This window comes from Panthera leo, chromosome B4 (genome assembly GCF_018350215.1).
Source record: "Panthera leo isolate Ple1 chromosome B4, P.leo_Ple1_pat1.1, whole genome shotgun sequence".
Classification (NCBI taxonomy): domain Eukaryota; kingdom Metazoa; phylum Chordata; class Mammalia; order Carnivora; family Felidae; genus Panthera; species Panthera leo.
In genome coordinates this window covers 72912660-72935804 of record NC_056685.1, presented here as the reverse complement: position 1 = coordinate 72935804, position 23145 = coordinate 72912660, and the positions used below count along the sequence as shown (strand labels likewise).

Genomic DNA, 23145 nt, shown 5'->3' with positions numbered 1-23145 from the left:
GAGATAAAGACTTTCCCAGACAAACAAAAACTAAAGTTCATGACAACTAAACTGGCCCTGCAAGAAATTTTAAAGGGAACTTTCTGAGTGGAAAGAAGCAAAGACTACAAAGGAACAGAGAACATCACCAGAAACACCAAATCTACAGATAATACAATGGCACTAAATTCACAACTTTCAATAACCTGAATGTAAATGGACTAAATACTCCAATCAAAAGGCATAGGGTAGCAGAATGGATTAAAAAAAAAAAAAACAAGATCCATCTATATGCTGCCTACAAGAGACTCATTTTATTTTTTTTAATTATTTTTTAAATGTTTATTTTTGAGAGAGAGAGACAGAGACAGAGTGTGAGTGAGAGAGGGGCAGAGAGAGAGAGAGAGAGAGAGGGAGACACAGAATCTGAAGCAGCTCCAGGCTCCAAGCTGTCAGCACAGAGCCCGATGTGGGGCTCAAACCCATGAACTGCAAGATCAGAGCTGAAGTCAGACACTTAACTGACTGAGCAATCCTGGCGCCCCAACAAGAAGCTCATTTTAGACCTAAAGACACCTGCAGATTGAAAGTGAGGGGATACAGAACAATCTATTATGCTAGGACAGGTCAAAAGAAAGTCAGAGTAGCCATACTTACATCAGACAAACTGGATTTTAAACAAAGACAATACAAAGAGATGAAGAAGGGCATTATACCATAATTAAGGTTCTATCCATTAAGAATATCTAACAATTGTAAATATTTATGCCCCCAACTTGATCGAACCCAAAAATATAAATCAATTAATCACAAACATAAACAACTCATTGATAATAATACCCCATTATAGTAGGAGACTTTAATACCCCTCTTACAACAATGGACAGGACGACTAAGCAGGAAATCAAGAAGGAAACAATGGCTTTGAATGACACACTGGACCAGACGTACTTAACAGATATATTCAGATCATTTCATCCTAAAGAAGCAGAATACACATTCTTCTTGAGTGCACATGGAACATTCTCCAGAATAGATTGCATACAAGGTCATGAGTCAACCCTCAACTGGTACAAAAAGACTGAGACCATACCATGCATATTTTCAGATCACAAAGTTATTAAACTTAAAATCAACCACAAGAAAAAATTTGGATAGACCAAAAATACATAGAGGTTAAGGAACATCCTACGAAAGAATAAATAGGTTAATGAATAAATTAAAGAAGAAATTTAAAAAATACATGGAAGCAAATGAAAATGAAAACACGACAGTCTAAAAACCTTTGGAATTCAGCAAAAGCAGTCTTAAGAGGAAAGTACATTGCAATTCAGGCCTATCTCAAGAAGCAAGAAAGGTCCCAAATATACAACCTAACCTTACACCTAAAGGAGCTACAGAATAGAAAAGCAGCAGCAAATAAAGCCCAAATCCAGCAGAAGGGGAATAATTAAAATTAGAGCAGAAATAAATGATATATAAACAAACAAACAAACAAAAAACAGATCAATGAAACTAAAAGCTGGTTTTTGAAAGAATAAACAAAATTGATAAACCCTTAGCCAGTCTTCTCAAAAAGAAATGAGAAAGGACCCAAAGAGATAAAATCATGAGTGAAAGAGGAGATCACAACCAACACCACAGAAATATAAACAATTATAAAAGAATACTATGAAGAATTATATGCCAAAAAACTGGACAATCTGGAAGAAATGGACAAAGTCCTAGACACTCACACACTACCAAAACTCAAACAGGAAAACATAGAAAATTTGAACGGGCCCATAAATAGAAAATAAATTGGATCAGTTATCAAAAATCTCCCAACAAATAAGAGTCCTGGGCCAGACAGCTTCACAGGGGAATTCTACCAGACATTTAAAGAAGAGTTAATACTTATTCTTCTCAAAGTATTTTGAAAAATTGAAATGGAAGGAAAGCTTCCAAACTCATTCTATGAAGCCAGCATTACCTTGATTCCAAAACCAGACAAAGACCTTAGTAAAAAGGAGAATTACAGGCCAATATCCCTGATGAACATGGATGTAAAATTTCTCAACAAGATACTAGCAAACTGAATCTAACAGTACATTAAAAGAATTATTCACCATGATCAAGTGGAATTTATTCCTGGGCTGCAGGGCTGGTTCAATATTCATAAATCAATCAATGTGATATACCACATTAATAAAAGAAAGGTTAAAAGCCATATGATCTTTACAATATATGCAGAAAAAGCATTTGACAAAATACAGCAACCTCTCTTGATAAAAAACCTTAAGAAAGTAGGGGTAGAAGGAACATACCTCAATATCATAAAAGCCATATATGAAAGACCCACAGCTAACATTGTCTTCAATGGGGAAAAACTGACAGCCTTCTCCATAAAGTCAGGACCATGGCAGTGATGTCTACTCTCACCACTGTTGTTCAACATGGTACTGGAAGTCCTAGCCTCAGAAGTCAGACAACACAAAGAAATAAAAGGCATACAAATTGGTAAAGAAGAAGTCAAACTTCCAGTCTTTGCAGATGACATGATACACTACATAGAAAAACTGAAAGACTCCACCAGAAAACTGCTAGAACTAGTATGTGAATTCAGCAAAGTGGCTGGATATAAAATCTGCATACAGAAATTGGTTGCATTTCTATGCTCCAATAATGAAGCGGCAGAAAGAGAAATCAAGAAAACGATTCCATTTACCATTGCACCAAAAACCATCAGATACCTAGCAATAAACCTAACCAAGGAGGTAAAAGATCTACACACTGAAAACTATAGAAAACTTATGAAAGAAACTAAAGACACAAAGAAATGTAAAAAACATCCATCCTCATGGATTGGAAGAACAAATATTGTTAAAATGTCAATACTACCCAAAGTAATCTACACATTGAATGCAATCCCTATCAAAATAATACCAGAATTCTTCACAGAGCTAGAACAAATAATCCTAATATTTGTATGGAAGTAGGAAAGACCTCGAATAGCTAAAGTAATGTTGAAAACCAAAGCTGGAGGCATCACAATTCCGGACTTTAAGCTGTATTACAAAGCTGTAATCATCAGTACAGTATGGTACGGGTACAAAAACAGACACATAGACCAATGGAACAGAATAGAGATCCCAGACCACAAATGTATGGCCAACTAATCTTTGACAAAGCAGGAAACAGTATCCAATAGACAAATTCTCTCCAGCTAATGGTACTAGGAAAATTGAACAGTGACATGCAGAAGAATGAAACTGGACCACTTTCTTACACCATAAACAAACTAAAAAAATGAATGCAACCTAAATGTGAGACAGGAAACCATCAGAATCCTACAGGAGAACACAGGCAGCAACCCCTTTGACCTCAACCGCAGCAACTACTTTACTAAACATGTCTCCGGAGGCAAGGGAAATAAAAGCAAAAATGAGCCATCATCAGGATAAAAAGCTTCTGCACAGCAAAGGAAACAATCCACAAAACTAAAAGGCTACTGATGGAATGGGAGAAGATATTTGCAAATGACATATCAAATAAAGGGTTAGTATCCAAAATATATAAAGAACTTAACAACTCAACACCCAAAAAACAAATAATCCAGTGAAGAAATGGGCAGAAGACATGAATAGACATTTTTCCAAAGAAGACATCCAGATGGCTAGCAGACACAGGAAAAGATGCTCAACATTGCTCATCATCAGGGAAATACAAATCAAAACCACAGTGAGATACCACCTCACACCTGTGAGAATGGCTAAATTAACTCAGTAAACAACAGATGTTGGTAAGGATTTAGAGAAAGGGGAACCATTTTGTACTGTTGCTGGGAATGCAAACTGGTGTAGCCACTCTGGAAAACAGTATGGAGGTTCCTCAAAAAATGAAAAATAGAACTACCCTAAGACCCAATAATTGCACTAGTAGGTATTTATTGAAAGGATACAAAAGAGCTGATTCAAAGGGGCACATGCCTCCCTCCCAAAATGTTTATAGCAGCACCATCAACAGTAGTCAAATTATGAAAAGAGCCCAAATATCCATCAAATGATGAATAGATTAAGATGTGATATGTATATGTATATGTGTACATATGTATGTATATGTGTACACACACACACACACACACACACACACAATGGAATATTACTCAGTGATGAAAAAGAATGAAATCTTGCCATTTGCAACAACGTGGATAGAACAAGGGTATCATGCTAAGCAAAATAAGTCAGTCAGAGAAAGACAAATATCATATGATTTCACTCATGTGGAATTTAAGAAACACAACAGATGAACACAGGGGAAGGGAAGCAAAAATAAAAGCAGAGAGGGAAGCAAACTATAAGAGACTCTTAAATACACAGAACAAACTGAGGGTTGCTAGAGGGGAGGTGGGTGGGGGAGATGGGCTAGATGGGTGATGGGCATTAAGGAGGGCACTTGTTGGAATGAGGACTGCATGTCATATGTAAGTAATGAATCAATGAGTTTACTCCTGAAACCAATACTACATTGTATGTTAACCAACTTGAATTTAAATAAATGAATTTTTAAAAAAGAACAAGAATGAAGACACCCTAAGTGATCTGTGGGATAACACTGAAAGATACAATCTGTGAATTATTGGAGTCCAAGGAAGAGAAGGGGGCAGAAAAGTTATTTAAAATTATGTTAAAGAAACAACGGCTGAGAAGTTTCCAAATCAGGGGAGAGATTTGGGCATCCATGTTCATGAAGCTCATAAACATGAGGCAGTTTATCCCACTAGAACTGCTTTACAAGAAATGTCAAAAGAAGTTTTTCAAGCTGAAATGAAAAAAAAACATTGAATTAGTACCATGAAAACATACAACACATGGGTAAAGGTAAACGTATAATCAAATTCAGAGTACTTTAATACTATAATATGGTAGCGTGTTAACCACTTAACTCTAGTATAAAGCTTAAGCAACAAAAAATTAAAAATACATATAGCTTCTTTAGAGAAGTGTCTATTCATGTCTTCTGCCCATTTCATCACTGGATTATTTGTTTTTTGGGTGTGGAGCTTGGTGAGTTCTTTATAGATTTTTGGATACTAGCCTTTTGTCCGAATGTCATTTGCAAATATCTTTTCCCATTCCGTCGGTTGCCTTTTAGTTTTGTTGATTGTTTCCTTTGCAGTGCAGAAGCTTTTTATCTTCATGAGGTCCCGATAGTCAAATTTTGCTTTTAATTCCCTTGCCTTTGATGTGTCAAGTAAGAGATGGCCAACAGGTACATGAAAAGATGCTCAACGTCACCCCTCATCAGGGAAATACAAGTCAAAACCACACTCAGATACCCCCTCACGCCAGTCAGAGTGGCTAACGTGAACAAATCAGGAGCCTATAGATGCTGGAGAGGATGTGGAGAAACGGAAACCCTCTTGCACTGTTGGTGGGAATGCACACTGGTGCAGCTGCTCTGGAAAAACAGTGTGGAGGTTCCTCAAAAAATTAAAAATAGATCTATCGTATGACCCAGCAATAGTACTGCTAGGAATTTACCCAAGGGATACAGGAGTGCTGATGCATAGGGGCACTTGTACCCCAATGTTTATAGTAGCACTTTCAACAATAGCCAAATTATGGAAAGAGCCTAAATGTCCATCAACTGATGAATAGATAAAGAAGTTGTGGTTTATATATACAATGGAATACTACCTGGCAATGTGAAAAAATGAAATATGGCCTTTTGTAGCAATGTGGATGGAACTGGATAGTGTGATGCTAAGTGAAATAAGTCATACAGAGAAAGACAGATACCATATGTTTTCACTCTTATGTGGATCCTGAGAAACTTAACAGAAGACCATGGGGGAGGGGAAGGGGGAAAAAAAAGTTAGAGAGGGAGGGAGGCAAACCATAAGAGACTCTTAAAAACTGAGAATAAACTGAGGGTTGAGGGGGGGTGGAAGGGAGGGGAAAGTGGGTGATGGGCATTGAGGGGGGCACCTATTGGGATGAGCACTGGGTGTTATATGGGAACAAATTTGACAATAAATTTCATATTAAAAATAAATAAATAAACAAACATGAAAAATTAAAGAAAATAAAAACAAAACAAAAAATATATATAGCTACCATACATTGTTAATGAATACACAATACAAAAAGAGGTATATTGCAACATAAGAAATATAAACAGAGAAGGAATAAAAGGGTTGAGATTTTTTATGCAATCAAAATTAAGTTTCAGCCACTATGGAGAACAGTATGGAAGTTCCTCAAAATATTAAAAATAGAACTACCTCATGATTCTTCAATTCCTCTCTTGAGTGTATATCTGAAGGAAATGAATTTACCATTTTGGAGAGATATCTGCACCCCTATACTCATTGCATCACTATTTATAATAGTCAAAGCATATTCATATTCAGAATATAATACCCAGAATGAATGTTCTGGCATTGTGTTTAAACAACCTGATACAAAGTTCTCTCAGGAAAAAGTCTCATATCCGGAAAAGAGCTAGTTTTATATGATCAAAAGGAAAAAAAAACCTAAATGTGTTATAAAGATCTCAATTGATGTCAGATTTAGGAGAATTTATTCCTTGAGCACTTCAAGTGACAACATGATTAGATAGGCATCAGATAAGATAAACTTATAATTCATAGCCAAAAATTCCACAAATGACCATGAAATCATCTGGCTTTAACTAAAAACAAAAACAAAAACAAAAACACCCCAGTCATATTATTCTAAGTTTCCTATTTCATCATGGAACTACTTTCACTTGACTCTAATGACCCCACCATCCTAAGAAATCAGTTACATAAAACTTTAGAGTGTTGTCATAAAAAGCACTTCATCAGTTTTTTAAATGTTTATTTTGAGAGAGCATGTGTGTGCACCCGTGCATGCACGAGAGAGAGAGAGAGAGAGAGAGAGAGAGAGAGAGAGAGAGAGAATCCCAAGCAGGTGGGGCTCAGTCTCACAAACTGTGAGATCATGAACCTGAGCAGAAATTGAGAGTCTGATGTTTAACTGAGCCACCCAGGTACTGCAATCAGTGGTTTAATAATGTAAAATTCTCTTCTGTTTTGCTGATTATTTATAATACTCTCAGAAAATTCTTTTTTGCATGAGGAAGACACTACACAATTTCCACTGTAGTGACTCTAATCCTCTGTAGAAAGAAACCCTAGTCTTCTTTAACGTAGAGGGATTCTAGAACCATATTGAGGTTGCTGTTTCTTCCTTCCTGCTAATCCAGACTAGGGTTGGAGTCTGAGCTTGCAAGAACTGATGGGAAATGTTATTTCTATCTTCAAGATATCTACCAATGTTCTATATGGACAGTCAAAAATGTAGACTTCTGGAGTTATTAAAAATGTATTAGATGTGTCTATGCTAACCTAGAAATCTAAGACACACTAAGAAAAGAAAGCTACATAGTATTAGGTATAGCTCAATTCAATTTTTTAAAAAGGTAAATCCTTTACATTTTAATATAACTGCGTGTGAGTCTGGAGAGCTGGTAAGGAGGGATAGACTATATTGTTAATAATAGATACTTCCAAGCAGGTGGGAACTGACTAGGAGAGGAAAAGGGGAGTAATTTTTTCTTTGCATACGTCCATGTTCTTTTGCAGTCTGAAGAGGGCATTTGAGAAAAAATTTTAAATATATTTAAAAAGAAAAAGCTGAATAGAGAATTTTTTAGATGACTGAGTTAGCTCCTAAAACATTAACTCTTCTACAGATAACAAACTTTGGACAAAATACAGTAACTTGAAGATTCTAAAGAGTAAGTAAAAAAACAACAGGAAGTTTGGGGAGGAAAGTTGCAAAATTAGAAGAGAATGGCACAAGGCATTTTACATTTTTGGGTGGAAGATGGTTTAGCCTGAGGTCAGGCCAAAGTTGTGGCACAGTGCAGGGCTCCAATAACCTGTAGGCTTTCTGGCCCAAAATACAGAGTTCAGGGCAACCTGTATCATTAAGGTGAGAGTGGAACCTTAAAAAAGACAGAACCAAAGACAGACCTCTAAATTCTGTTTCTAAAATAAAACCGAGTTTCTAGCTGACCCGCAAACTCTGAATACACTGCAAATAACTTAGATATAGGAGCTAAACTGAAATTTGACCTGTCACCAAAGAGTTTGCTGTCTTAATCCAACTGAATAAATTGCACACTTAAACAAAAAGATCAGCACTCTTTGGATGAGTATGACAGAAAACAAAATCTCCACAACATTAAATTCAAAATATTCAAGATACAATGCAAAATTATATGACATATAAAGGATCAGGAGACTGTGATGTATTCACCAAAGAAAAGCTAATGAATGGAGGCTAATTTAAAGATGACTCAGATGTTGGTACCAGCAGACTGAAGCCAGCAGACAAGCACTTAATCAAGCTATTATAACTATGCCTAATAGGTAAAGAAAAGTTCACGATAATAAACTAAAAATGGAAAGTCTCAGAAAAGAAATAAAAATTATGAAAAAGAACCAAATGGAAACTCCGATACACAAAAAAACAATAACTGAAGCAAAAAAATGCTTCATTGGATGGTCTTCACAGCAGAATAGTGATAAAGAGGGAAAGAATCAGTAAACCGGAAAATAAATCAATAGAAATGCTCCAATCTGAAAAACAGAGAAAGAATGATTGAAAGAAAATAAACAGATATTCATGAACCTGTGTGACAATACCAAAGGTCCAAAATTTAATAAACTGAAGTTATATACAGAAGGAAAATACAGAGGATGAAGCAGAAAAAAAAAAGTTAAAAAAAATAATGTCTGAAAATGTGCTCAATTTGTTGAAATAATAAAAAATACAGATACAAGAAACTCCCCAGTTCCCAAGGATAACAAATATGAGGAAAATAATGACTAGGCATACTATAGTTAAACTGATGAAAACAAAAGATAAAGAGAATCTTGAAAGCAGCAAGAGAAAAATGATATGTAACATATAGATGATATGGTTAATGGTTGACTTCTCATCAGAAACAATGGAAGCCAAAAGGCATTGGAACAACACAAAGTATTAACAATAAAAAACTCATCAAACTGAATTATTTATCCAGTGAAAATACCCTTCAAAATGGAGGAAAAATAAAAATGTGGATAAAAAAATAACTCAGAAAATTTATCTCCATCAGATTTTCACTGTGAGAAATGCTGAAGGAAGTTTTTTACACTGAAGAAAAATGGTACCAGAAAGTCTTAGATCTTCAGAAAAGAACAAAGATAATTAGAAATGCTAAATATCTGGATAAATATAAAAGGCTATTTTCCTCTTAATTTCTTTAAAATACATAGGATAATTCAAAGCAAAAATTATAATTTTTTCTTATGAAATTTTTTTTTTAATTTTTTTTTAACCTTTATTTATTTTTGAGACAGAGAGAGACAGAGCATGAATGGGGGAGGGTCACAGAGAGAGGGAGACACAGAATCTGAAACAGGCTCCAGGCTCTGAGCTGTCAGCACAGAGCCCGAGGCGGGGCTCGAACCCACGGACCGTGAGATCATGACCTGAGCCGAAGTCGGACGCTTAACCGACTGAGCCACCCAGGCGCCCCTTCTTATGAAATTTTTAATATAGGTAAATATAACGCATGGCAATTATAGCCAAGAGGACAATAAGGGAGCAAAAAGATGGACCAATACAATTGCAAAGTTTTTACATTTTATGTGAAGTGATATAATATTTTTATTTATTTAAAGTTTATTTATTATTGAAACACAGAGAGAGAGACAGAGCATGAGCAGGGGAGGGGCAGAGAGAGGAGGAGACACAGAATCTGAAGCAGGCTCCAGGCTCTGAGTGGTCAGCACAGAGCCCGATGTGGGGCTGGAGCTCACGAACCCGTGAGATCATGACCTGAGCCGAAGTCAGACACTTAACTGACTGAGCCACCCAGGTGACCCTGTGAAGTGATATAATATCAATTCAAGATAGACTGTGAAAAACTAAAGGTATATATTGTAATCCCTAGAGCAACTACTAAAAAAAAATGCAAAAATGTAATTTAAAAGACTAGATAAAATAAAGCCTAGGTAAAAATTTTAAAAATACAAGATAAAATGAAGTGAAATTTAAAAAAATAATTAAATAATCCAAAAGAAGTCAAGAAAGGAGGAAGTGAAGAACCAAATAGGGTGGACAATCAGTAAACAAAATAATAAAATTGGAACTAAATCCAATCATATTGATAATTGTATTATATGTTAATTGACTAAACAATCCAATTAAAGACAAAGATTATCAGAATTGATTTTTATAAAGGGAGACCCAACCATACGCTCTCTACAAGACACTTTAAATATAAATAACAGATGAGTTGAAAGTAAATAGGAAAAAAACCACATGAAATTATAAGTACAAGAAAGACAGAGTGGCCAAATTAGTACGTTAAATAGCTTCAAATGATATTTCCAGAGACATAAGGGGGCATTTCAAACTGATAAAAAAGGGCCAATTCATAGGAAGACATAACAATCATAATTCAATAACTGAGCTTCAAATTCATGAAGCAAAATTGACAGAATTAAAGAGAAAGATAATACCATAAATACATTTGGAGATATTAATATCTCTTTCTTACCAATTTATGGAACAAATAGGTAAAATATCAGTAAGAACATGGATGAGCTGAACACACGATCATCTATCTGACCTAATACAGAACACTATACTCAACAACTGCAGAATAGATGTTCTTTTAACATACACATGGTACTTTTTTATCAAGATAGAGAAATACACTTGGTTATAGATAATGTCTCAGTAAATGCTGTATGATTGACATCAGAGAAATTATGCTCTTGGAGAACAGTGAAACTGGGAATCAGTAAGAGTAAGATATGTATGTTATCGAAGAAACTTCCAAATATTTGGAAATTAAATAACACCCTTATAAATACATGGATGAAGGGGAAATGACAAAAGAAATCAGAAAATATTTAGAATTTGGCAAAACTGAAAACACAATATATCAGAATTTGTGGGATGCAGTTAAAGCAGTGTTCAGTGTAAAGTTTATAGCTTTAAAATGTTTATATCAGAGAAGTTAAAATCAATGACTTAAGGATCCCTCTTCAAAAGTTTTTTTTTTTTAACGTTTATTTATTTTTGAGACAGAGAAAGACAGAGCATGAACGGGGGAGGGTCAGAGAGAGGGAGACACAGAATCTGAAACAGGCTCCAGGCTCTGAGCTGTAGCACAGAGCCCGACGCGGGGCTTGAACTCATGAACTGTGAGATCGTGACCTGAGCCGAAGTCGGACGCTTAACCGACTGAGCCACCCAGGCGCCCCAAAAGTTTTTTTTTAAGAGCAAATCAAACCTTGAGTAGAAAGAAGGAACTAATAATAAGCAGAAATCAGTAAAATAGAAAATAACTGAGAAAAGTCATAGGGGCAATTCTTTTCTTTGAAAAGATCAGTTAAATCACTTAAGTCTTAGCTGCACTGATCAAGATAGAAAGACGGCACAAATTACCAATATCAGGCATGAAAGAAGGGGTCCTCACCACAAACTTTACAGATATCAGAAGGAAAATAAGAGAAAGACAAATACCATATGATTTAACTCATATGCAGAATTTAAGAAAAAAAGAAACAGATGAACATATGAGAAAGTGGGGGGTGGGAAGAGAAGAAAGGGAAACAAACCACAAGAGACTCTTAATGATAGAGAACAAACTGTGGGTTGATGGAGGGAGGTGGGTGGGAGATGGGCTAGATGGGTGATGGGTACTAAGGAGGGCTCTTGTGATGAGCACTGGGTGTTTTACATAGATGATGAATCACTGAATTCTACTCCTGAAACAAGGTTGAATTGCATGTTAACTAAAATTTAAATAAAAAAATAAAAGTAAAATTCTAAAAAAAAGGAAAGGGAACATTTTTAATAATTTTATGCCAACAATTTCAAAACTTAGACAAAATGGACAATTTCCTTAAGAAATCCAACTTACCAAATTTGACACAAGATGAAAAGAAATTATCTTTTTTTTTTCAGTTTATTTATTTTAAGAGAGAGAGAGAGAGTGCACAAGCAGGGGAGAGGCAGAGAGAGAGGGAGAGAAAGAATCTCAAGCAGGCTCCACTCAGTGCAGAACCTGATGCGGGGCTCAATCCCATGATTGCAAGATCACGACCTGAGCTGATATGAAGAGTTGGACACTTAACTGACTGCATCAGGAGTGCTGATGCATAGGGGCACTTGTACCCCAATGTTTATAGCAGCCCTTTCAACAATAGCCAAATTGTGGAAAAAGCCTAAATGTCCATCAACTGACGAATGGATAAAGAAGATGTGGTTTATATATACGATGGAATACTACTTGGCAATGAGAAAGAAGGAAATATGGCCATTTGTAGCAACGTGGATGGAACTGGAGATTATTATGCTAAGTGAAATAAGTCAGGCAGAGAAAGACAGATACCATATGTTTTCACTCATATGTGGATCCTGAGAAACTTAACAAAGACCATGGAGGAGGGGAAGCAGGAAAAAAAAAAAAGTTACAGAGAGGGAAGGAGGCAAACCATAAGAGACTCTTAAATACTGAGAACAAACTGAGGGTTGACGGAGGGTGGGGGAGAGGGGAAAGTGGGTGATGGGCATTCAGGAGAGTACCTGTTGGGATGAGCACTGGGTGTTGTATGGAAACCAATTTGACAATAAATTATATATAAAAAATAACCATAATTAAAGCTTTATTGCAAAAAAAATTAAAAAATATAAAATAAAAATTTGGTTCAAAGAAAATGTCAGGCTCATATGGGTTCACTAGTGAATATTATGAAATATTTAAGGAAGAAATAATACTAACATTATACAAAACTTTCAAAAATTAGAGAATAAGGGAACACTTTTCAACTCATTTTATGAGGCTAGCATTACTGAAATACAAAATCTGACCAAGACAATATTGAACAAAACAAAGAAACTTCCTTTTTCAAAGCAGCTGGCAGTAAATATTTCTGTAAAAAAATATTCACTCCCAAAGGTTTGTAGACTCACACTTAAATACCTGTAGGCTCACACTTTTTTACTTAGGTTGACTTATGATAGACATGGCTGTTTGAAAGTATATACTGGAATGAAATTTAGAGATACTTAATTAAATAACATGGGTTTTTAGCATATTTATGTATGAATCCTTGTATAAAGCTTTCTTTATTTATATTTCAATTATCTTTGTATTGTTTTTATATAGTTTTGAATCCTTTTTAAAGTATGTGTAATAGAAACAACAAAGACATAATTGAAATATTCTAGTAGTTGGAAAGAAACATAGTTAATTAAATTGGGAGACATCCTCATAGGAATACTGTGGTGATTTAATTCATGTCAATCAAATGTCAATAACAAAAGTTTTATCACATACTAGTAACAAAAAATTATTAACACTTAAATTTGAACCATATGCAATGTATCTTATACAAAGAAATATTGAAAGAAAACATGCATACATGAAAAAATATTTAAGTGAGATGTGATCGTCCATCATTCCTGCTCTGTATTCCAAAGTTACTTTACTGTTGTTGACTGTTCATCATAATTGTTAGAAGGTATGTTCCAATAAGGCAGGTTCTAAAGATGTTTCTTGGAAGTTAAAACTTAATCAAAGTAAAGACTGTATTTAAAATTTTTTATCGTTAGAGGCATTTGGGTGGCTCAGTCAGTTCAGTGTCTGACTCTTGGTCTTGACTCAGGTCATGATCTCAGGGTCGTGAGATCAAGCCCTAAGGTGGCTCCACTCTAAGCATGGAGCCTGCTTGAGAATCTCTCTCTCTGTCTCTCTATGCCCCTCCCCTGCTCCCTTGCTTTCTCTCTCTCTCTCTCTCTTTCTCGAAAAAAAAAAAAAAAAGTTAACAAAGGGTTTTATTGTTACAGAAAGCATAAAGACTAAATTATTTTGAAACCAAATTCACCTAGGAAAATGTTTAATTTGGAAAATAACCAATTATTGCTTGCCTATATATTAATAGATCCTTCTGAGAATGACTTCATCTCAGAGACTTGCTATGTTATTTTAAAAATAAATCTATGATATAAAGCAGAAATCAGTGGATCTATTGAATGTTAGCATTCTGTCGCCTTGAGAGGTGTGCAAATACACTTGTTAAAAATAAGAGGGGTGTCTGGGTGGCTCATTTGGGTAGGCATTCAACTCTTGGTTTTGGCTCAGGTCATGATCTCACAGTTCATGGGATCAGGTCCTGCATGGGATTCCTTGCTGATAGCACAGAGCCTGCTTGGGATTTTCTCTCTGTCTCCCTCTCTCTCCGCCCCTCCCCCACTCTCATGTGCTCTCTTGCTGTCTCCAAATAAATAAACTTAAAAAAAAAAAAAGTATTGCTGTCAGCTGAAAATTAGTGTGTAAATAATTTTTATATGCCAAATACCATTTTAAGAAAGAATATAGCCTTTTTTAAAAAAAATAATCTGTCTTTGATTGGCTCTATTATAGGACAGCTCTAGGGAAATGAGACTTCAGAGGAGTGGCTGGTTTATTAAACTGATGCAAATTTTCCCATATGTTTTCTTTCTTATGTTTTAATAAAGGAATTTCTCAAGAGTGAGTATATAATTGTCTAATAAAACCCACTGTGTCTTTTGGGTTACCAGTGTTCGAGAGAGTATTTTTTTTTTTATTTCCTAAACAAGCTTCTAGAAAATTGCCAAAATTTTTAAAGAGTGACAATCTCACTTAATATTAAAAAATTTTTATTTAATTAGATAAAGTACCACTCTTTAGGACTGCTTTGAAAAGAACTGCCATCTTCTCTGCAGACTATTCCTAACTTTAATTAGTTGCATGATCATGAGCAAGTCATTTTATCAATCTGGGCTTCAGTTTCTTAATTTTTAATGAAGTACAGGTAGAGAAGAAAAGATAGGTAAACAAATATGATCTTGGGGCCAGAGGCAGTGAGTGGGAGAAGCTTTTCTAAGCATGACACAAAATCCAGAAGCCATAAAATAAAAGCCAGGAGGTTTTATTTCCTAAAAAATAAAACCAAAATTTCCACTTGGTGAAACAAACAAAACTTCATCATAAACAATGATGATGACAAATAACAACCAGGTGAAAATATTTGCAACAAATATGATCATGTACTAATGCTCCCTGTATATAGAGCTTAAAAGTATTTATAGGGATGCCTGGGTGGCTCATTTGATTAAGTGTCTGACTCTTGATTTCGGTTTAGGTCATGATCTCACGGTTCATGGGTTCCAGCCCCCCACTGGGCTCTGCACTGAGTGTGGAGTCTGCTTGGGATTGTCTCTATCTCTCTCTCTCTAAGCCTCTGCCATGCAAGTGCATACATACACACATGTGCTCTCTGTCTCTCTCAAAATAAAGAAATAAACTTTAAAAAAATTCACAAAATAACAAGAAAAAGACAAATATTCCGATAGGGAAAGGAGTAAAATCACAGGCAATTTCCAAAGGAAATGTTAGTCTCCAAATAATTTTAAAAAATGGAATACCCCTGGGCGCCTGGGTGGCTCAGTCAGTTAGGCATCCGACTTTAGCTCAGGTCATGATCTCAACGGTTTGTGAGTCTGAGCCCTGCATTGGGCTTTGTGCTGACAGCTCAGAACCTGGAGCCTGCTTCGGAGTCTGTGTCTCCCTCTCTCTGCCCTCCCCAACTTGCACTCTGTCTGTCTGTCTGTCTGTCTCTCTCTCAAATATAAACATTAAAAAGAGCTTTTTAAATAAAAAAATGGAATAATCCAATGAATGCAAGTTTTTACAAGTGTAATATCCTTTGTTACTCTGTCATTTGTTACAATAAAACATGGAATATCCAATGTGATGGAATGAAAAAAAATTATGTGACTGGTTTGTCTTAAGAAAAAAGCTGTTTTTATTTACAAAAAGATCTTGATAACTTATCTGGGATTGGCAGGAGAAAGCAGAATTAGATAAAGTCTCTACTTAAAAAATGAACAGGAATTTTGGGATGTGGTAGGAAGAATTAAAAATAAAGAGAATGGAATAAAGCACTTGCGGAAAGCTAGAGCTTGTGTTAGGAGAAATGGCCAAGGGTCTTTTTTAAAAAAGAGAAGTCAAATATTCAATTTTAAATTATTTCCTATATGGTTCTTTGATGCAATAACTATCATAATCTCCTAAATTAGTAGTACAAGTCAAGTAACAGTAATGCCTTGCCTATATCTACTAGTTAATGTTAGTAAGAATGGACTCTGGTTGAATTAATAATAAAGGGTTTTAATACAAGGATATTGGGCAGCTCATCAAAGCACTAGGAGGGCTTGAGAACTAGGCTTGGGAGTAAGCAGCTGGTAAAAAGACCCAAATCATATCCAAACCTGGTTCTGATAGGGAAACACTTAACAGTGTGCAGAGAAAGAGAGAGAGCAACAGTGAGAGAATTTAACCTATTAGTGTCATTAGATCCCAAATTATATACAAACTAAGTGTTTCCAATTGATCATATGCCTCTGCTATAGCAACAAGGGAGATTGCAAAAGTGAATTGTTCTAATTCCTGATCCCTATCAGGACTCACAAAATTCAGATTCTAGGTACCAGAATAAATGAGAAATGATCACTACAGTGATATTTGGAGAAAAATTAATGAGAAACAGCTGTGCCCTATATTTGGGCTAATACCTGAACACTGATAAAGAATAAACTGCAAAATACAGAGGCAAACTAGGAAACCGAATCCAGCAACACAAAAAAGGACTGTACACCCTGATCACATGGATTTATCCTAGAAATGCAAGGTGGTTAATATCTAAAAAGTCAATTCATATACCATAACATTAGAATAAAGGAGAAAATGGCATGATTGTCTCAATAAATTCAAAAAGAGTATTTGACAAAATCCAACACCCTTTCATGATAAAAGTAGTCAACAAACTAAACAGAGAAGGAACTTCAGCAATGTAAAAAACTTCTATGAAAACCCACAGTTAACATCATACTTAATGATGAAACAATGAATGCTTTCCTCCTAAGATCAAGGACAAGGATGTAAGCTCATACCACTTTTATTCAAGAGTGTCATGAAGATTCTAGCAAGGGCAATTAGACAAGAAAAGGAAATACAAGGCATCAAATTGGAAAGGAAGAAGTACAACTATTTCTATTCATAGATGACATGATCTTGTATGCAGAAAATCCTAAGGAATCCACTAAGAAACTATTAGAACTAATACATGTTTTCAGCAAAATTTCAGGATACACGATCAATACACAAAAATCAATTGTATTTCTATATACCTGTAATGAACAAACCGAAAATGAAAGAGAACAATTCCATTTTCAATAGCATCCAAAAAAATAATAGTAATAAATTTAACAAAAAAAAAAAGGCAATACCTATACTCTGTAAACTATAAAAACATTGTCGAAAAAAATTAAAGATCTAAATAAATGGAAAGGCATCTCATGTGCTGGTCTGGAAAACTTAATACTGTTAAAATGGCAATAGTCCCCAAACTGATCTATAGATTTAGCCTGATCACTATCAAAATCCCAACTGCCTTTTTTGCAGAAATTGACAGGCTGATCCTAAAATTCTTAAGAAAATTCAAGAGAACCAGAATAACCAAAAGAATCTTGAAAAAGAACACAGTGGAAGGACCTATACTTTCCAACCTCAAAGCTTACTACAAAGCTATTTGTAATCAAGACAAAAGATCAACTGGCATAAGGACAGACATAAAGATCAATGGAATAGAATCGAGGAGTTCAGAAATAAACCTGCACATTTATGGTCAATTGGTTTTCAACACAGAAGCCATGACAATTTAATGAAGAAAGGAAGTCTTTTCAGTAAATGATATTGGGACAACTGGATATCCACATGCAAAAGATTGAAGGTGCATATACATAAAATTTATGCATATACATGCAAAAATTAATGGATCAAAGCCCTAAATGTATGAGCTAAAACGATTAAACTCTTACAGGAAAATATAGGTATATATCTTGGTGATATTGGATTAGTCAATGGTTTATTAGATATGACAGCAAAGCACAAGCAACAAAAGAAAAAAATAGATAAATTGGACATCATCAAAATTTAAAAAAAAATTGTTCTTCAAAGAACACCATCAAGAAATAAAAGATAAGGGATGCCTGGGTGGCTCAGTCAGTTAAGTGTCTAGCTCTTGATCTCAGCTTAGGTCATGACTGCATGTTCATGGAATGGAGCCCTGCATCGGGCTCCATGCTTACAGTGCAGAGCGTGCTCAGGATTCTCTTTTTCCCTTCCTCTCTGCCCCTTCACACCTCTCAAAACAAATAAATAATAAAAAAAGAAAGTGAAGATAATTCATAGGGTGGGAAAAATATTTACAAAGCAAATATATGATAAAATATAAAGGACTTGTATCTAGAATATATAAAGAGCTCACAACTCAATAATAGAAAAATAGCCCAATTAAAAATAGGCAAATGATTTGAATGGACACTTCTCCAAAGATATACAGACAAATTAATACAGGAAAAGATGTTTAACATCATTAGCTATCAAAGAAAGGCAAATTAAAATCACAATGAGATACAAATTCACACTCGATAGAACAGCTGTAATCAAAAGCACAGAGTTACAAGTATTGTTGAGTGTGTGGAGAAATTGGAATCCTCATACACTGCTGATGGGAATATAAAATGGTACAGCTTCTCTGAAAAGGGTTTGGCAGTTCTTCAAATGGTTAAACAGAGTTACCATATGGACCCAGCAATTCCACTTATAAGTATCTACCCAAGAGGAGTAAAAACATATGTTCACATAAAAACTTGTACATGAATATTCATAACAGCATCATTCATAATAGCCAAAAAGTGGATACAACCAAAATACCCATCAATTGATGAACAGATAAATAAAATGTGCCATATCCGTATGACAGAATATTATTCCACAAAATAAAATTTAAAAGAACAAAAGAAGAAGTAGTGTTACATGTGTTGCCTAGGTCTAAAGGATTGGGACTGGGGGGCTGGAGAGCTGAGGAGTGACTGCTAGTGGGTATAGGATTTGGGGGAAGGGGGTGATGAAAACAATGTGCTTAATCATCCCCAATATCCCCACAATCATCCCCATTGATTGTGGGGATGCTTGCATAACTCTGTGAATATACCAAAAAATATTGTATTGTATACTTTAAATGGGTGAATTGTATGTTGTGTGGCGTATATCCCAATATAGCTGTTACTAAGAAACAAACAAGCAAGCAAACAAATACAGAAGAGAAAGAGAAATTAGTTAAGTGAGAAATTAAAACCAGAAGTGACTAGGAATAAAGTAAGTTCCTACAACTTTCAGAATCATGAGGAAGACTCTAGATTTGTCCTAGAGTGTAAAACAGGAGTTAAAAAAATTTTTTAATGTTTATTTATTTTTGAGAGAGAGAGACAGAGAATGAGCAGGAAAGGGGCAGAGAGACAGACACAGAATCCGAAGTGGGCTCCAGGCTCCAAGCTGACAGCACAGAGCCCCACAGAGCTCTAACTCACAAACCGCAAGATCATGACCTGAGCTGAAGTCGGATGCTTAACTGACTGAGCCACCCAGGGGCCCCATAAAATATGAGTTGTTTTTTTTTTAATTAAGTTTATTTATTTATTTTGAGAGAGAAAGTGGTTGAAAGCGCACACACCAGTGAGCTGGGGAGGGGCAGAGAGAGGAGAGACAGAATTCTAAGCATTCTGAGTCAGCTCAAAGCCTGATGTGGAGCTCAAACCCACAAACTGTGAGATCATGACCTGAGTTGAAATCAAGAGATGGATGCTCAACGAACTGAGCCACCCAGGTGCCCTTAAAATATGAATTTTAAGAAAATTTTATATAGCCCTTATGAAAAGAGCAACCTCTACAGACATCAGGATTACACTGCTGTTGGTGGGTAGTATATGAGGGAACTGGCATTCTCATCTCCTGTTGGTGTATGGTAAATTAGTGCAATGTGTCAAAATTTTAAACATACGTACCCTTTAATGTAGCAAACCTACTCCAAAGGATGAAGGCATATAGATGTTCATTAGAGCATGCTTTGTAACATTAAAAATTGGAAATACTCTATCTATAAACAATGCTTAACCCTAGCCAACTCAGTCCCCTTTTTAAAATAAATATTTTTGCTAACACTTCATTTATAGTCCTAAAATGAAAGTCATAGATACCTACAACGAAATATACTAACTGTAATATTAAAGAGAAATAAAAGGAAAGCAATTAGTAACAAAATATGTATTTCAATATGTAAACACTCTATACACGAAACATACTCTAGAGGGCAGTACCATCCAGTTAAGAACTCATTATCTACAACAAGCTAGTTAAGCAATTTATGATATATCCAAACAATGGAAGGATGTATATCTAGATTTGCTGACATAGTTGAATCAAAAGCAGATTGCACAACAGTAATTACATAGGTAGTTTTATTTATGTAAATAAATAGAAAAAGATCTAAAAAGATGCTCACTAGGATGTTGATGATAAGAATTGTCTCTAATGATGAGATTTATAAGGGTTTTTGCTTTTCTCTTTATGTGTTTGCATATTTGAACTTTCTTGTCTATACATAAATTTAAAAGTTTATGGCAAGTCCCAATGGGAGAATCACAACATAGATTCCTAGGTTTCTGGAGTGAGGTCCTATTGTCTGCAATGGAGAATTAAATGCTTTTTTTTTTTTTTTTTTTAAGTTTATCCTTTATTTACTTTGAGAAGGAGAGAGAGAGACAGAGAAAGAGTGAGCACACATGACCAGAGGGGCAGAGAGAGAGAGGGAGAGAAAGAGAATCCCAAGCAGGCTCCACTCACCACAGAGCCCAGCGTGGGGCTTGAACCCAGAAACCATGAGATCATGAACTGAGATCAGGAGTTGGATGCTCAACTGATCGAGCCACCCAGGCACCCCTGGAGTCTTAACTATCTTTCATTGAATAGTTACTGGCCTTTCCCAGGCAGCTGCCAAAGATGGTGTTGGGGCTAGTCGTGGTACATGGATAGCCAAGGCCATCTCCTGTGTTGTCAAGTGAGCCTGATGGCTAAGACTTCCAGGCAGGAGGTTGGTAGTCATGCACTGTGAGGGCATCCATATTTCTGGCAATTTCTGCAGAAACAAGTTGCAATACTTGGTCTTCTTCCACAAATGCATGAACACCAATTCATCCTGTGGGCCCTACCTCTTCCAGTCCCCTAGCTACATCTGTTGAAAGAACGGTACAAGGCATTTTGCTGCTCAAGGCCAAGTAAGGTCCAGCCACCCTGGACTGCCTCAGGGTATTTAACAGGATCCCACTCCTGGCGCCATCACCCCTACCTCATAAGAAAAAGTGGATGGTGGTTTTTACTGCCTAAGGTTGTGCATCTGAAGCCCACTCAGAAGTTTGTCTACCTGAGGCACCTGGCTTGCAAGTTCTCCTGGAAGTACAGGCCATGATAGCCACCCTAGAGGAGAAGAGAAAGGAGAAGGCCAAAACTCATTATATAAAAAAGTGGTAATTCATGAGGCAGGAGAAACAGGCCAAGAAGAATGTAGAGAACACAACTGACAAATACAAAGAGGTCCTCAAGACCTATGAACTCCTGGTTTGGGTCCAATAAAGATGATTTCTCATGCTTGGCTTGGCCTTCATTTCTTCCATTGGTACCCTAGGATGTAGGGGACCTAAATGTGGCCATCCCAATGTCCAAGTGCCACAGGCAGCCACTTAGGAGTGGCCCTGAAAACAGCAGAGAGGAGAATACCTTTAAGTGGGCAGAGTTTTGACTTGTGCATCTGATAGTTTACTTTGAGTAGAAAGTTATGGGTGCTGGCAAAAGGCTTGTCTGCTTGGTCAGAGTCTGTGGGGAGAAAGACAAGAGATAACGGGGTCTGGGAAAGAGGCGTACGGATGAATCTATAAAAGTGGATATGAGATGTGAAGATTTTTGTTTCACATGTTAATGCCCAACAGAGAGCATCCATTACAGAAGAGGGACTAAACAACAACAAGAAACAATAACTTGTCCAGATAACATCACTGAGTCTCTGCCATTAGTTACACCAGTATTGGTACAACAGGCACACAATAAGAATGGAGACAGGAATGGAGATTATACATGGGCCCAATAGCATGGGCTCCCACTTACCAAGGCTTATCTATCTACTGTCACTGTCAAATATCTGACTTTCCAGCAACAAAGACCAATCAATACTTGGCCCACAATATGGCACCATCCCTTTAGAAGACCTACCAGGTACTTGGTGGCAAGTTGTCTACACTGGACTTGTTCCACCCTGGAAGTAGTATCAATCTATCTTGACTGGAATATAAACATATTCCAAGTTAGACCTATTGCTGAAGTGTCTTAGCTAGTACTACTGAGAATTTAAAGTGTTTGGTCCAATGACCAGGGCATTGGTATAGCAGTGCGTATATGGGATCCACTGATCTTTTCATAACTATACCATCTAGACAAACTGCTAGACTCATAGAGCACTGGAATGACCCGTGGAAGATTCAGCTGAGGTGCTAGCTTGCAAAGGATACCTTGTGAGGAGGGACATCATCCTCCAGGACTCAAGGTAAACTCTAAATTGATATTCATTATATGGTTCAGGGTTCCCAACATGGAGAATACATGGGTGCAGTAGCTGTAGCATGCAAGTAGGAATATTTCTGTACACTGATTACCAGAGATTCATTTGCGGGATTTTTAACCTTCTTTCCACAGTGGTTAGAGGTTTTGGCAACCTCAGGAAAAGTCCCATTAAACCCCAGCTACTCCTGGTCACTTTAGGATCTTCATTCCAAGAAACCAGCAGGAGAGTATAATTGAACTTGATCTTCAGTAGGACAGCTGTTATGCAATAGAGACAGGAAAGAATACATTTCATACTCAGGTAATCCATTTGGGTATCTTGGTTTCCACTTGATCAACTTAGGTAGTACATGGATAAGTGCAACAGCCACAACTTGAGAAGGACTTGGTGATCAATGGCTAAGTCCTCTGAGGGAAGAGGGTCTAGGTCATTGCACTAAATAAGCTACCTTGACAAGCAGAGGGTGAGGGGAATCTAGAATGGGTGGCAGAGACAGGAGATGATCAGCCTCAATTATGGCCCCAAGAACAGCTTTAAGGGCTGTAATTAATCTCACCAATGCTTTTTCTAATAAATTTCTCCAGGAAAAG

The 23145-nt window shown here is 36.3% G+C and overlaps 1 pseudogene; it reads left to right on the top strand.

Moving 5' to 3' along the window:
- The first annotated feature begins 20968 nt into the window (after nt 1-20968).
- LOC122225379 lies at nt 20969-21573 on the top strand (annotated as a pseudogene).
- The last annotated feature ends 1572 nt before the right edge of the window (nt 21574-23145 follow it).